This window comes from Neophocaena asiaeorientalis, unplaced genomic scaffold, assembly GCF_003031525.2.
Source record: "Neophocaena asiaeorientalis asiaeorientalis breed wild unplaced genomic scaffold, Neophocaena_asiaeorientalis_V1.1 scaffold30, whole genome shotgun sequence".
NCBI lineage: Eukaryota > Metazoa > Chordata > Mammalia > Artiodactyla > Phocoenidae > Neophocaena > Neophocaena asiaeorientalis.
The window spans coordinates 7,804,154-7,817,720 of NW_020174923.1; the positions used below are offsets into that span (position 1 = coordinate 7,804,154).

The following is a 13,567-nucleotide window of genomic DNA, read 5'->3' on the forward strand; positions in this document are numbered from 1 at the left end:
GGACGCCCACTTGTCCACACCAAGTCTAAGGAGCACTGGTTCTCGGCCAGGGCAAGGTTGCTCCCAGGGGACATTGGCAATGACTGGAGACATTTTTGGTTGCACAACTTGGGAAGTACTACTGGCATCTAGTGGGCGGAGGCCAGGGATACTGCTAAACAATGCACAGGACAGGTCCCCACAACAGAGGATAATCCAGCCCCCAGTGTCAATAGTGCTGAGGATGAGAAACCCTGCTCTAGAGAATGAGTTGGGTCAGCAGTAAAGACCCAGGCACAGGACAGCCACATCACCGCCCCCAACTAGTCACCACAGGAAACACATCTGTTTTCTATTTCTCTCCCCTCCGCCTCAACCTCAGAAGTAAGCACAGAGCAGTGGGCGGCTTGTGAGAGATAGGCCTTGTCCCTGCTTCAGTGCTGGAGCCTGTGCTCGAGATAAGTTTCACTTTCTTTCTTTCTTTTTTTTTTTTTTTGGCCATGCCCACGGCTTGCGGGACCAGGTAATCAAACCCGGGGCCCCTGTAGTGAAAGTGCTGGGTCCGAACCACTGGACCACCAGGGAATTCCCAAGTTTGAGTTCCTAAATGGACCAGTCTTAAACTCCCAAGTGGGGCTGCCTTAATAACAAAAAAAAGTGACTGGATCAGTGGAATCAGATGGAGGTGCCTTAATGGGGAGTCTTTCAGCCAGTAACAAAGGGGGTTTGGACAGAGCACAGCTGGCGGTGGTTACTGGAAACAAACAAACAATCAACCTTTTCTTAATGGGCACTTCAACAAGACAAGTCTTCCTAATGAAACGGGCTAAGTGCTTGCACTGCTCAGCACAGTGTCTGGCACAAAGTAAGAGCGTGATGAATGTTAGCACTTGTATTAAGAAGGAAGTGGAAAAGCAGCAGCTTCCGGGGGTAGAGAGAAGGCTTAAGGATGAACGCCGTCAGGCAGGGTAGCTGGTTTCAGTTAAAGCAAGGAGACCCAAGGAAGCTGGGGCGTTGATCAACACGGCGCTGGGGTTCCTGAAAATATATTTGAAGGAATCTTGTTCTTAAGCTACAAACTAGTTTCCTTAAGGGTGAAGCAGTTCCCTAAATTTGTCCCAATTCTCAATTCCTAAGGTAAGTAACTGAGAGCCCCTAAATATGGCCTCCGTCAGTCCCTCCTCCCCGACCATGGGGGAAGGACCCTGGTTCCATTCCCTGGAACCTGGGCTGGCCTTAGTGACTTGCTTGAGCTGTAGAATGTGGCACAAGTGATGGCCTGGGACTTCCAAAACCAGGGCATGAGAAGCCACACAGCTTCCGCTGGGTGTCCTGGAATGATGCTCTTGAGACATTCCCTCTGGGAACCTAGCTGCCATGTCACATGGAGAGTCCACACAGGCACTCTGGCTGACAGCCCCAGCTGAACCAGCTGACAGCCTGCCTCAATGGTCCCACGGGAGGGACCCATCTCAGATGTTCAGCCCACTGACATTGTAATCACCTGAGTCCCCAAGTGAGAACCACCTGGCTGAGCCCAATCAACCCACGATGGACCCAATAAATTATTGCTTCAAGCCACTACATCTTAGGGTGATTTCTCACTCGGAAACAGATAATTAGAACACTTCCCTAGGGAGTCAAGTACTTGAAAGGTTTCTGAAGAAACATATGGTGCTTTCTTGGATGAAAACTTAATTGTCTTTCTAGTGATTGTCCAAGAAGGGTTTGCACAAGTGGGATATCTGGGCTGGTGGAAAGATACAGGTCAAACACCATTCCAAGCCCAAGTTCTAGCCTAGGCACAGTACCAGCTCACAAGCTGGGTAACCCTTGACATGAAAGCATTCCAGCTCCCCCCGCACCCCGCTCCCCGTCCTCCCCCACCTGCCCATTTCTTCCTCCTGTCACTCCTTTCCCATTCTTTCGTAAATTTTATTTTATTTATTCATTTATTTATTATTTTTTGCAGTACGCGGGCCTCTCACTGTTGTGGCCTCTCCCGTCGCGGAGCACAGTCTCCGGACGCGCAGGCTCAGCGGCCATGGCTCACGGGCCTAACCGCTCCGTGGCACGTGGGATCTTCCCAGACCGGGGCACAAACCCGTGTCCCCTGCATCGGCAGGCGGACTCTCAACCACTGCGCCACCAGGGAAGCCCCTTCCGTAAATTTTAAACCACTATTCCAAACAACCACCATAGAAACACAGGTTCTTAGAAATCTGACCTATATCATGAAGGTACAGTGTGATGAGGTGGAGGGGGCAGGAACTTCCAAGGCTGACCCTCAGGGTGAGAGTCCTCATGGTGGGAAGGTAACTGCATCTGCCTTTCAGGGAAGGTCGAATCCCCCCCGGTAATTAAATACCAATTCGATATTAAGAAAGAACATTTTCAAAATTGTATTACTGTCCAACGGGGAAATAAGATTTAATTGAGTTTTTTTTAATTCACAAGAGCATCTGCTTTGACACACCTAGTGGGAGTGACTGTAATAACTGCAGAGCCTCCCCTCCCCCCCTTTTCCTGGAGCCGGGGTGGTAGCCAGGTTTGTCACTATTCCCACATTCCCAAGCCAGTGTCTGGGAGGATGTGGGGAGAGGCTGTAATAGTACGTGTCATTTCTGTACTATGCCTGACTCATTTCCAGACGTGAAATAGTCAGTGGGACCGTGACAATTCATGATGTTCTTGAATAAGAAAGTTTTTTGTGGCAGTTACAGAATCTCTGGGAGGCCTTTGAGTTTGCCTGCCTGCTTGGAAAACAGGCTTCAGATCTTCCTTTTATGCTAAGTCAGTAGTTCCCACATTTGTCTGCATATTTTTTTATCTATTTTTAATTTTTAAATTTTTTGGCCTCGCTGCACAGGATGTGGGATCCCCGACCAGGGATCAAACCTGCGTTCCCTGTATTGGAAGCGCAGAGTCTTAACTGCTGGACTGCCAGGGAAGCCCTGTCTGCATATTAGAATCACTTCAGAGCTTTGAAAAACTCTGAAGCTCGGGCTACACTCCAGACCAGTTAAATCACAATCTCTGGGGGTGGGACCCAGGTATCTGTAGTACTGAAGCTCCACCAGGGGGTTCCAATGTGCTGGCTAGTTTGGGAGCCCAGGTGCCAAATGACCCAGAAAGGAGATGGGTCCATCAGCTGATCCCGTGGCTATTGCCAGCTACCTCCTGCTGTCCTTTAGGAATATCCCGAGGCCAAACCCACTTAGAGCCCTCAGCCCTTACCACGTCTGAGCCATTTGGAAGAGCCTTCACAAATAAAAAGGGCTGGATTTAAAATTTTTCCATCTCTAATGTATTTTCACTTTGTTTAAATTTTAAGTATATTTCTTCCCAAATATAAAAATACACTGCATGAGTGGTTATCCTGTGCGGGGCGGCGAGCGGCTGGGAGGGCGCACCAGGGGTCTCTAGGATGTGCTGTTTTATTAATGCAGGTGTGTTAGTGCATAAATTCATAGTTTATGATCTGTGTGCTTTCCTGTATATATTTATACTTCAATAAAAACTCCACACAGCAAAGTGCTTCAGTTATACACACACACACACACACACACACACACACACACACATTCTTTAAAAAACGCAAACCTCGCACATATTGCATAACTATGGGGGGAAATACAGAGAAATGAAAAGAAAATAACAGTGACCAAAGATCGGCATTTAGGGCCCCCACAAGGTGACACTACTTTTGAGACAAGATAAGTCCCTCCAAATAATGCCACCAAAGCACTGGCGGCCACCCCTCATCCCTGAAAGAAGAGGGAAGGAGCCTCTGAATGGTTCCATGAGGCGGACATTACTGGACTCTGAATAATTTAGTGACAAGAAAGATTCTCTCTTTGATCTAATCGGGCTCACCTGAGCCCTCTTCTGACTAGGTCTCGAACCCTGGGCTTCTGTGTCCTGCTTTGCAGAGTCCACTTCTAGCAAGAATCCTGCTAAGTCAGTTTAGCCAGAATCCCCCATCCTCCGTGTCTGGTCACCTTCAATACCTGTTGAGGTTCCCCATCCTCCACCACCCTGGGGTGATGTCTGAGCCCCCTGGCCTGCCTTCGGCAAGTTCAGGTAGGTCGGTTTAGCAAAAATCTCCCCTTTCCCCTGATGTTTCCTCTTAGTAATCTTCCATCCACTGACCCCGATCTGCTCCCTGGCTATACATTCCCACCTTTCCTTATATTCACAGTTGAGCCCAATCTCTACTCCCTCCCCCGCCACTGCAAGACCCCAGGTAGTGGTCCCTGCCCCCATCAAGATGGTCCTGAAGAAGTCCTCCTTCCCCTTCTTCAACAAACGCCTGGAATAAATATCTACCACCACCCAAATCAGAATTTCAACTGCATCCTTAGAAATGGACTTTTTGTGCATCACAAAAGAATGATCCTGAAAGGGTCAAGGCTGGTTCAAGTCCCTCATTTAAAAAAAAATAAAATAGGGCTTCCCTGGTGGCCCAGTGGTTGGGAGTCTGCCTGCTGATGCAGGGGACACGGGTTCGTGCCCTGGTCTGGGAAGATCCCACATGCCGCAGAGAGGCTGGGCCCATGAGCCATGGCCGCTGAGCCTGTGCTCTGCAGCGGGAGAGGCCACAACAGTGAGAGGCCCGCGTACCGCAAAAAAAAAAAATAAATAAATGAAATAAAATAAAATAAAATAAAATTTGGGAATTCCCTAGAGGTCCAATGGTTAGGACTCTGCGCTTTTATTGCCGAGGGCGCAGGTTCAGTTCCTGGTCAGGGAACTAAGATCCCACAAGCCAAGGCGTGGCCAAATAAAAAAAAAAAGGAATAAATAAATAAAGTAAATGAACATTTAAAAAAAAATTCGGATGAATGCACATAACATAAAATAAACAAGTCAGTGGCATTTAACACATTCACAATAACTAGTTCCAAAACAAAACCCATAATACAACTGTCACCTAAAATAAAATCACCCAAAACACAACCCATATCCATTAAGCAGTATCTCCCCATACGCCGGCCAACCACCAGTCCGCTTTCTGTCTTTATGGATTTACCTATTCCGGACGTTTCATTTACATGGAATCACACAATATGTGGCCTTTTGTATACGGCTTCTGTCACTTCTTTCACATAATGTTCGTGTGGTACATCCACACTGTAGCATAGATCAGGACTTCATTCCTTTTTACGGCCAGATGCTATTCCTGAGTATGGATATGCCACATTTCTTTTACCCATTCCTCTGTTGATGGACACTTGGGTTGTTTCTACCTTTCAGTTATTGTGAATAGAGCTGCTATGAACATTCGTGTACAACTTTTTGTGTGGACACATGTTCTCAGTTCCCTTGGTTAAGTACCCAGGAGTGAAACTGCTGGGTCATGCAGTAACTCTATGTTTAACTTTTTGAGGAACCTTGCGTCTCTCCTTTTTTGGGCCCCGCCACGTGGCATGCGGGATCTTAGCTCCCCAACCAGGGATAGATCCCGCACCCCCTGCAGTGGAAGCTCAGAGTCTTTAACCACTGGATTGCCAGGGAAGTCCCAAGGCTCTCCTTTCTAAAAGATATTTTTCAGGGGCTTCCCTGGTGGCGCAGTGGTTGAGAGTCCGCCTGCCGATGCAGGGGGCGCGGGTTCGTGCCCCGGTCCGGGAAGATCCCACATGCGGCGGAGCGGCTGGGCCCGTGAGCCGTGGCTGCTGAGCCTGTGTGTCCGGAGCCTGTGCTCCGCAACGGGAGAGGCCACACAGTGAGAGGCCATCAGGAATTCCCTGACGGTTCAGTGCTTAGGACTCCACGCTTTCACTGCCGAGGGCTCGGGATCCCACAAGCCATGTGGCTCAGCCAAAAAGAAAAAAAACAAGATATTTTTCTTGGGGGTAGGGAGGAGGTTCAGTTAGGAATTTGGAATTAACAGATACACACCACTATATATAAAATAGAAAAACAAAGACCTACTGTATAGCACAGGGAACTATATTCAATACCTTGTAACAACCTATAATGGAAAAGACTCTGAAAAAGAATATAGGTATATGTATAACTGAATCACTTTGCTATACACCTGAAACTAATACAACATTGTAAATCAACTATACTTCAATTAAAAATTTTTAAGGTATTTTTCTCAAGGGCTGGTGGGTACTCCAGATTTGTTTTCCACATCTCTTAGGACCATTTCTTCACGGGCGACCTGCTAGTCATTGTTAAGTACACACAGATACCCGAGTCTTGGTTTAGAATCAGAATTAGGCTTCTGGTATTCCACTCAGGGTCCTCAGCATTTCAGAAATGCCTGAGACCTCAGAGACCCGGTCTTCAGTGTCCTGGGGTTTGCTTGTCTCCGGGCCGCCACTCAGCCTCTCCCCAGCCTGTGTGGCTCCTGCACCACTAATGGCTGCAAATCGGGGTAACAGATCCACCCCTGAGGACTCAACACACCTCTCCCCTTAGGATAACACTTACCCCTGCCAAGAGATGAAGGCGGCAGATCCGATTCCACGCTAAACATATTTTGCAGTTAGACTGTCTTCCCTCCTTAAGTGCTCAAAGTTCTCAGTCTGAGAACCGAGTGGTCACAGATACTTGTCACGTGGCAACTGGAACCTCAGCTTAAAATGATGGGATCCTTAAAAAAAAAAAAAAAAAAGATAGGATCCTTGTGCTTGTTTGCAAATACCAAGTTCTGATGCTATGCATTTTTCTAGGTCATGCCGAGTCAGGAAGATGGATTTGTCCTTCTAACTCTGCATCAGAGCCGTCTGTCTGTCCCTCCCTCCCTGGACCCATCAGCCTGCTGCGGGGAGCCAGGAGGAGGTGGGGTGTTGGACTGTGCCCTTCCTGGGCTCTGCATCACTGCAGCAGCCACCTGGCACCCGGATAGGGCTCCCTCCCCTGGATCCGCCAGAGGGATGCGGTTGGGAGAGCAGCCCACAAGCATTTCTCTCGAGGACTTCTGTGTACAGAACCGCAACGACTGCAGCTCTAGGAAGGAGACAGCAAGAGCAAAGAAAGGATATGTTCTTCAGCCCCCACCTATATGCTCCTCACGGTTCAGGAGCGCTCTCCAAGCCCATTCCATCTTTTGTTTGTTTTTTAAAAATAATTTCACTCCTTAGTCTGTAAGCTTTGACAGGTAATCACTAGGTTCCCCATTCTGTTTTGAAACGGGGAGTTTCAGAGGAGGCTGCTAGTGCCTTGAAGGAGAAATGACATCTCAGCTCATTTTCAAGGTGCCGGTCACGTTGCTGTGGTCAGCGCTTGTGGGCAATGAGCAAAAAGAACAACGAGCCGCTTTTGGAAACGGTTCTCCTGTCGGATCAGCACAGCATCACTCCCTTGGCTGCACAAAGCCTTGCGGGCACACGTGTGGAATGAGGTTACGGTGTCCCTTGCCCCGGGCCCCTCTCCTAGACCCCTGTCCAGCGCATCCTGTATACTCATTACTTAAACTACCAAGGCTGTGTCTGGACAGAATCGAAGGGTCTGACCTTCAGGAGGCCAGCCTCCAGGAAAGGGGAATTTCTGTTCTCAGGGTGTGGATAATAAGCCTCAGGCAGGCAAGCCCACTCCAGCCTCCCTCGCTTTGCAGCTTGGCAAAGAAGCACGCTGGCCCCTCTTTTGCCTCCAACAAATTGGCTTCTGTGGAGGAGGCCTGAGTGGCTGCACCGTTTGGATAAAAGACGAGAGAGGGACGCATCCCCAGGTGGCCACCAGGGGCCAGCAGGGCGCCTCGAAAGGGCGTTCCCAAGGCAGAGTGAGCATCTCCGGAGGGGGTGAGCTAGGACTTCACCTTTGCTCCGAGGAAGGGATCCATCCGCAGGTACCAGGAAACCACCCTAGACCGTTAGCGCTAACGCACTGTGTCCAGCCCGCTGTCTGTTTGCTTTGGGAACAACCCAAGGACATAGCTTAGCTTCAGAGAGATGTGAAAGTGGAAAACATTGCACAACAAAAAGCCCCCGGAAAACTGTGACACACCCATCCCCTCGGCCTGGACGCCAGGCTACTCCCAGATAAAAGCGGCTCGGCTCTCCTGCTGCCCGACCGACTGTAGAGGGGCCAAGCCCCTCTTCCCGCTTCCCAGAAGTTCTCCTTTTGGGAATCACCCAAAGCAGTTTGACACGTGGCTGATGGCTTCTCTTCCCTTGAATGAGAACGTTCACCAGTTACACAGTGTCTCCAAACCAGTATAAGCCAGTATAAACGAGTAAGTGATTACAAAGCACAGTTGGGTGGGGTGGGGACTGGCTGCAGCCTCAGAAGGGGATCATCTCTCCCCTCACAAGTATCCAGGATGGGGGATAGGGCGCTGGAGACCAGGCCAGAGCCCATGCTGGGCCCAAACCAGAGCTGATGTCAGCGGGAGCCTGTGGAAGGTTCCTAGCCACGGTTCTCCACGTGGCTGGCCTGGTCCAGACTTACCACAGAGGACAGAAGTAGCTGGACTGTCGGGTCACATGACAGGAGCTGAGCGGACCGCACATTTTGTGAAATACCCAGCAGGCTGCGCCCTGTGGTAAGCCTTTCCTGCCAGGCTGGAAATGGATGGGCTGGTCTGCTCCCCACCCCTTCCTCAGGTGAAAAGTCCTTTGCAAACCTATAATTACTATATTTAGTGAAGATGTCAATTTCTCTCTTTTGGGTAATTTGTTTTTTCCCTCCTGGGTAATATAAAAAAATGGAAACCAGCTTTCTTTGCAGGGGCCTCTGCCGGATGAGTCAAAGACCAAAAAGTCTACAGAATCAGGTGTCGATGACCTCAGCAAGAGTGTTTTCGGTCCCACCACGACAAATGCTTATCTGGGGGAAACTAAGTTCCTGGTATGTGTTCAGTTGGTAGCACTGGGGAGGTAAGGAATGCTAGAACGAAGGTTCTGTAGCCAAGTAAGGACACGGTTCCCAGACTTTTCCTACCCAGCTGCGGTTAGCAAAATAACAGCCCCCCAAAGACGGCTGCGTCATAATCCTTGGGACCCATGAATATGTTACCTTATATGGCAAAAGGGATTTTGCAGACGCTATTGAGTTACGGCTCTTGAATGGGGAGATGATCCTGGGTTAGCCAGGTGGGGCCAATGTCATCACAGACAGGAGACCCTGTAAGAGGGAGGGAGAAAGGTCAAAGTCAGAGATGTGACAGCAGAAGCAGAAGTCAGACAGAGACCTGAAGATGCTGTGCTACCGCCTTCGGAGGTGAAGGAGGGGGTCCTGAGCCGAGGAATGCAGGTCTCTAGAAGCTAGAGCAGGAAGACAGCACAGCCCCATCAATCCGTTTGAAACTTCTGACCTTCAGTACTGCAGGATAGTCAAGTGGTGCAGCGACAGGAACCCGGTGCACTAACACGAAACTCAGCTTTGTTCTCCCGAGGCCATAAGCCAAGGTGTGAGGTAAGATCTGAAAGTCAAGGTAGCCGGGGCACTGTGCAAGCCTGGGCAAAGCCACCCGGCAGCCAGCGCAGATATAAACAATTCCTCCCAACAGCGGAGGCGGGCAGGTCCAGCTCCCAGACACCTTTCCTGCGACACCCACACGAGCGTGCACTGTTGCCCTCTTTGGGGACACCTAGTATTGTTAGATTTTTTCAGTTTAAAGTGGATACCTCCATTCACACTAGAGTCCTGATAACTTATTGGTTTTCCCTCCCAGAGTAATTTGCTTTCGAAAAAGAACATGCCCGACAGAAGAGAAGGCAGACCCTGAAAGAACACATCTCGGCCAGATCTTTCACAAGGGAAGAGGGCCGTGTGACGATGAGGGCAGAGTCTGGGTGATGCATGTACAGGTCAAGGAACACCAAAGTTTGCCAGCCAACCACCAGAAGCTAGGAGAGCAGCCTGGGACAGACTCCCCCTCACAGCCCTCCAAAGGAACCGACCCTACCAACATCTTAATCTTGGATTTCTTGAGAACAGTGACACAGTAAATTTCTGTTAAGCCACCCAGTTTGTGGTACCTTGTTGCGATGATCCCAGGAAACTAATACAAATGCCTTCAGATGCCGGGCAAGCATCTGAAATGAGTGAAGTGGGTGAGGCTCGCAGGCTCCACGGGGAGGGCTGTGCCCGCGAATTCCCCTGAAAGGGATGTGTCCCTCTCAGCAGGCCTGCAGGTGGGGGTGTGTGGCAGGCAGAGCCCAGAGGCCCAGAAGAGACTTTGGTTCCCAGCCCTGGCGAGGACACCCGTGAGGAGAAGTAGGCCACGCAAGAGGTAGAGTTAAGCTCACTCCACCACACCCAGGGTGGCTGAACCGCCGCAGGGACAGAAACTCGTAACATTCCCTGCAAGCAGCCAAGAATCTTGTGTGACCAGTCTGCTCTCCTGGATATCCATGTGTGGCACACTCCTCAATGCCTGGCACGGTCACCAGGATCTCAGAATGGAAAACCACATCTGGGGCTGTCCCAGAACACAAGTCTTAAAAACAGTTTGCAGGACATCCCTGCAAACTGCGGTCCGGTGGTTAAGACCCCACGCTTCCAAAGCAGGGGACAGGGGTTCGATCCCTGGTCGGGGGGCTAAGATCCCACATGCCGCGCGGCGCGGCTAAAACAACAACAGCCAAAACCAAACAAACAAAAAAATACATTAAAAACAACAACAACAACACAGTTTGCAGGGCTGGATACCTCCCTTCCCCTGCCCTTGCAGCCTCCCAGGCAGAAAGGACTTGAGGTCAAGGGAGGCCTCGAGGTCCTCCAGTTCAACTTGGGAGCTGAAAACCTCAGGAACAGGTGAGATGACAGGAAGCCTCTCCTAATAAAAGCAAGTCATTTGCCATCTGGCGGCCTTGGCTCCAAGTTTCCAGAGAGCCGGGCCAGGCCCTGTGAATGCCTGCTTTCTTTCTCTGAAGAAGAAAAAAAAAGGGGGTTCTCAGGTGTGTCCACCTGGGAAGGCTGCCCTCAAGCAGGAAGGAGGGTGGCTGGGGGAGATGGAAAGGCAGTCTCTTTCACCTGGGAGACAGGTGTTACCTGCGGGTTGGCGATCAGCGCAGATCAAGCCTGACTCCAGAGGCCCTTGGCCACAGCAGCTAGTTGCTTAACCAGAACCTGGATGATGAAGCCTGGAGAGGGCTTCGGGTTGCTTCCTCTTTCCCAGGGAGACCCAGCAGCTGGGTTACTGGGGCAGCTCTGTGGCAAGCAACCCACCCGGCCGACAGATACTCAGATATCAGCTAGAAGCCTGGGGTCGAATGGGCCTCTCAGCCTGGGGGTTGGGACCTGTGTTTGCTTCTCAGCTCTGTCGGGAACTGGTTCAGTGGCTTAGGCGAGACCCTTCACCTCTCCGGGTTTCAGTTCCCCGTTATCAAAGGGGCAAAGCATCTTGCTTTGCTCAATCTTGTCTCTTGGGCCAGGGATGCTGACGAGTGTTTCTGGAGATGAAATAAAGCTCTTTAGAGAGGGGCTGGAGGGCGGTGTGGGCCTGGAGGGAGGCAGCCTGGAGGGGGGAGGTGACGGACAAGAATGAGGAGGGCAGAGCAGGGACCGTGGGGGGGGGGGCGGGGGCGAGGCCGAAAAGGGGGGGGCCAGAGGGGGGAGGGGGGGGGGGGGGGGGGGGCCGAGGCCGCGGGGAGGACAGAGCAGCCATTGTGCAGACTGGAACCGGGGCCAGAGGGCTCGGCCCTTCACCTCCCTCCCGCTGGGCCCCCGGAGGCCGGATAATGAACCCAGCAGGCTGCTCCGCCTCCCTCGTCGCTCGGTTTCCAGTCAACCCCGCCCCTGTCCTGCCCCACGACCCCAAGGGCTCCAGCCCGGGACGCTGGGAGGCGGAGGGACCCAGTGGCAGGTGGGCTTTCTCCCTGCGGACTCATGCACAGCCAGGTCTTCCTTTCCCGAGGGCCTCAGTTTCCCACCAGACTCCAAGGTTTAAGGCAGCAGCTTTTCAGGACTGATGGAAGTGCCCTCCCGAGCGGGGGAGAAGGGGGAGGCTGCCCTGACGGTCTCCGCAGCACCCTCCCTCCAAGACTGAGATCTCGGGGAGCACCCCGCCCGCGTCCCGCGTCTTCTAGGCGCCAAAGCCCCGACTTTGACCGGAGTCCTGGCAGGAGGAGAAGGCAGGCGAAGGGGGAGGAGAGGGATCGAGCCCCGGCTTCCGCAAGGAGCCCCCTCCTCCCGCAGGCGCTTGAGTCTCCGCGTCGCGTGACCGCAGCACTGCGGCCGCAGCGCCGCGCTCCCCTCCTGGCGCCGGATTCCTGGGGGTTGCGGGTGGGGGCCTGTAGGTTCAAGATCAGACCTCAGCGGACACCCGCCGCGGCCCTGCGAGAGGGCGATGCCGCCCCGCCCCCGCTTCCTCTCCCGGTTCCTAGTTTCGCATAGTTTCTCGACCCGTGAAAGCGTCGCTGAGTCACCTTCCCGGAACACGCTCGGGACGCTCAGGACCCAGCCAGGGCTGCCCGGGGGCCACGCAGGACGGAGGTGGCCACCACCCGGACGCGTGCCAGGCCAACGCGTCCCAGCCTGCGGCCTCCTCTCTACGTGGGGACACTTGGGCCCCGCCCTCCTCCCCTCCCAGGTGTTGGGAAACGGGGCCGGGCCGCCTGGGTCCTCTGTAAGAGGAGATGCGGCGGAGGCGCGCCCGAGTTACCGGGGCCGCAGAGACCTGCCTCTTCTCGACTTGAGGCGATGGGAAGAGAGAGTTGTGAGCGGGTGTCGGTGGGGGCAGGTGTGGGCGCGTGAGCACTTTGCAGCCTGGGCCTGTGCCACCTCAGCCTCCTACAGCGGTTTGGTTTTTCCTAACTTTGGCCCTACCTGGTCAGGTCGCCAAGTCCGCCTTGGTAACTTCCTCCTCTGGGTCGCCGCCAACAACCCCCCAGGGAGTTTACTCGAGTTGGTCGCGGACAAGTTCAGGTCAGACACTTACTTGCCGGTGATATGTTTATCACACAAGCTCCGATACACGAGTCCCGGGCCCGTTTGCATCTTCCCACTGAGCCAGTGGAGGCGGCGGAGGACACGCCCCCGATGCTTGGCTGCCCAATGCGGATGGGGACCCCTAGGCCTGTTTACACCGCCAAGCTCTTCTCGGGTGCGTGGGCCTGGATCGCCCGCTGCGGAGCAGCTTCTCTGGCCTAGGCGAGCCTCGATGTTGTCCTCTGTGAAAAAGATCCAACTTTTGAGGTTCTTGACAAGGATCCCTCCTCTGGACCTCATCCCCCGGCGCAGGTCGCCAGCCTTCCCCGGGACCGCTCGCCTGGCTGCCTCAGGCTCGGTGGCTGCGCTGCAGAGCTGCCTGGTCGGGAGGCTAAAAATAAGTCGTTGGGGGAGAACTGGAGCGGCTGGAGAGACGCCCCGTCACGGAGCGGGGGGCACCCGGCGGGGTCTGGGCCTCGAAATCCGGGTGGGATGGGGCGGAGCGCGCGAAGCGGGCGCTGCTTGCCCGGAGCCGGCAGCGGGGCCAGTTCTGCCGGGAGACTTCGGGGCGGAAGGTCGCAGCGTCCAGGGACAGCCGAGGATCTGCCCGGAGCCCTGAGCCACGCGTGCCCGGAGTCCCACCCGGGGGCCGCTCCGACTTTGGGCGCCGAGGCGAGATCGCGTGAGGCCCGCGCCTCGGCCTGCGCTGCGCGTTCACCGTCGCGCGCCCGGGACGCCGCGCTCGCGGCGCGCCGCTCGTGGC

General features: G+C 53.3%; 1 protein-coding gene across 2 annotated transcripts in view; it reads left to right on the forward strand.

Annotated features, from left to right (window-relative positions):
- Positions 1 to 12,529: 12,529 nt before the first annotated feature.
- The window catches only part of SPHK1 (sphingosine kinase 1), a 4,709-nt gene continuing 3,671 nt past the window's right edge, over positions 12,530 to 13,567 (forward strand). Inside the window, exon 1 of one of the 2 annotated variants that reach the window (XM_024760791.1) lies at positions 12,530 to 13,116. The gene's annotated coding sequence lies outside the window, so the exon portion shown is untranslated. The remainder of the gene's footprint in view (positions 13,117 to 13,567) is intronic. The other variant, XM_024760793.1, reaches the window with a different exon arrangement.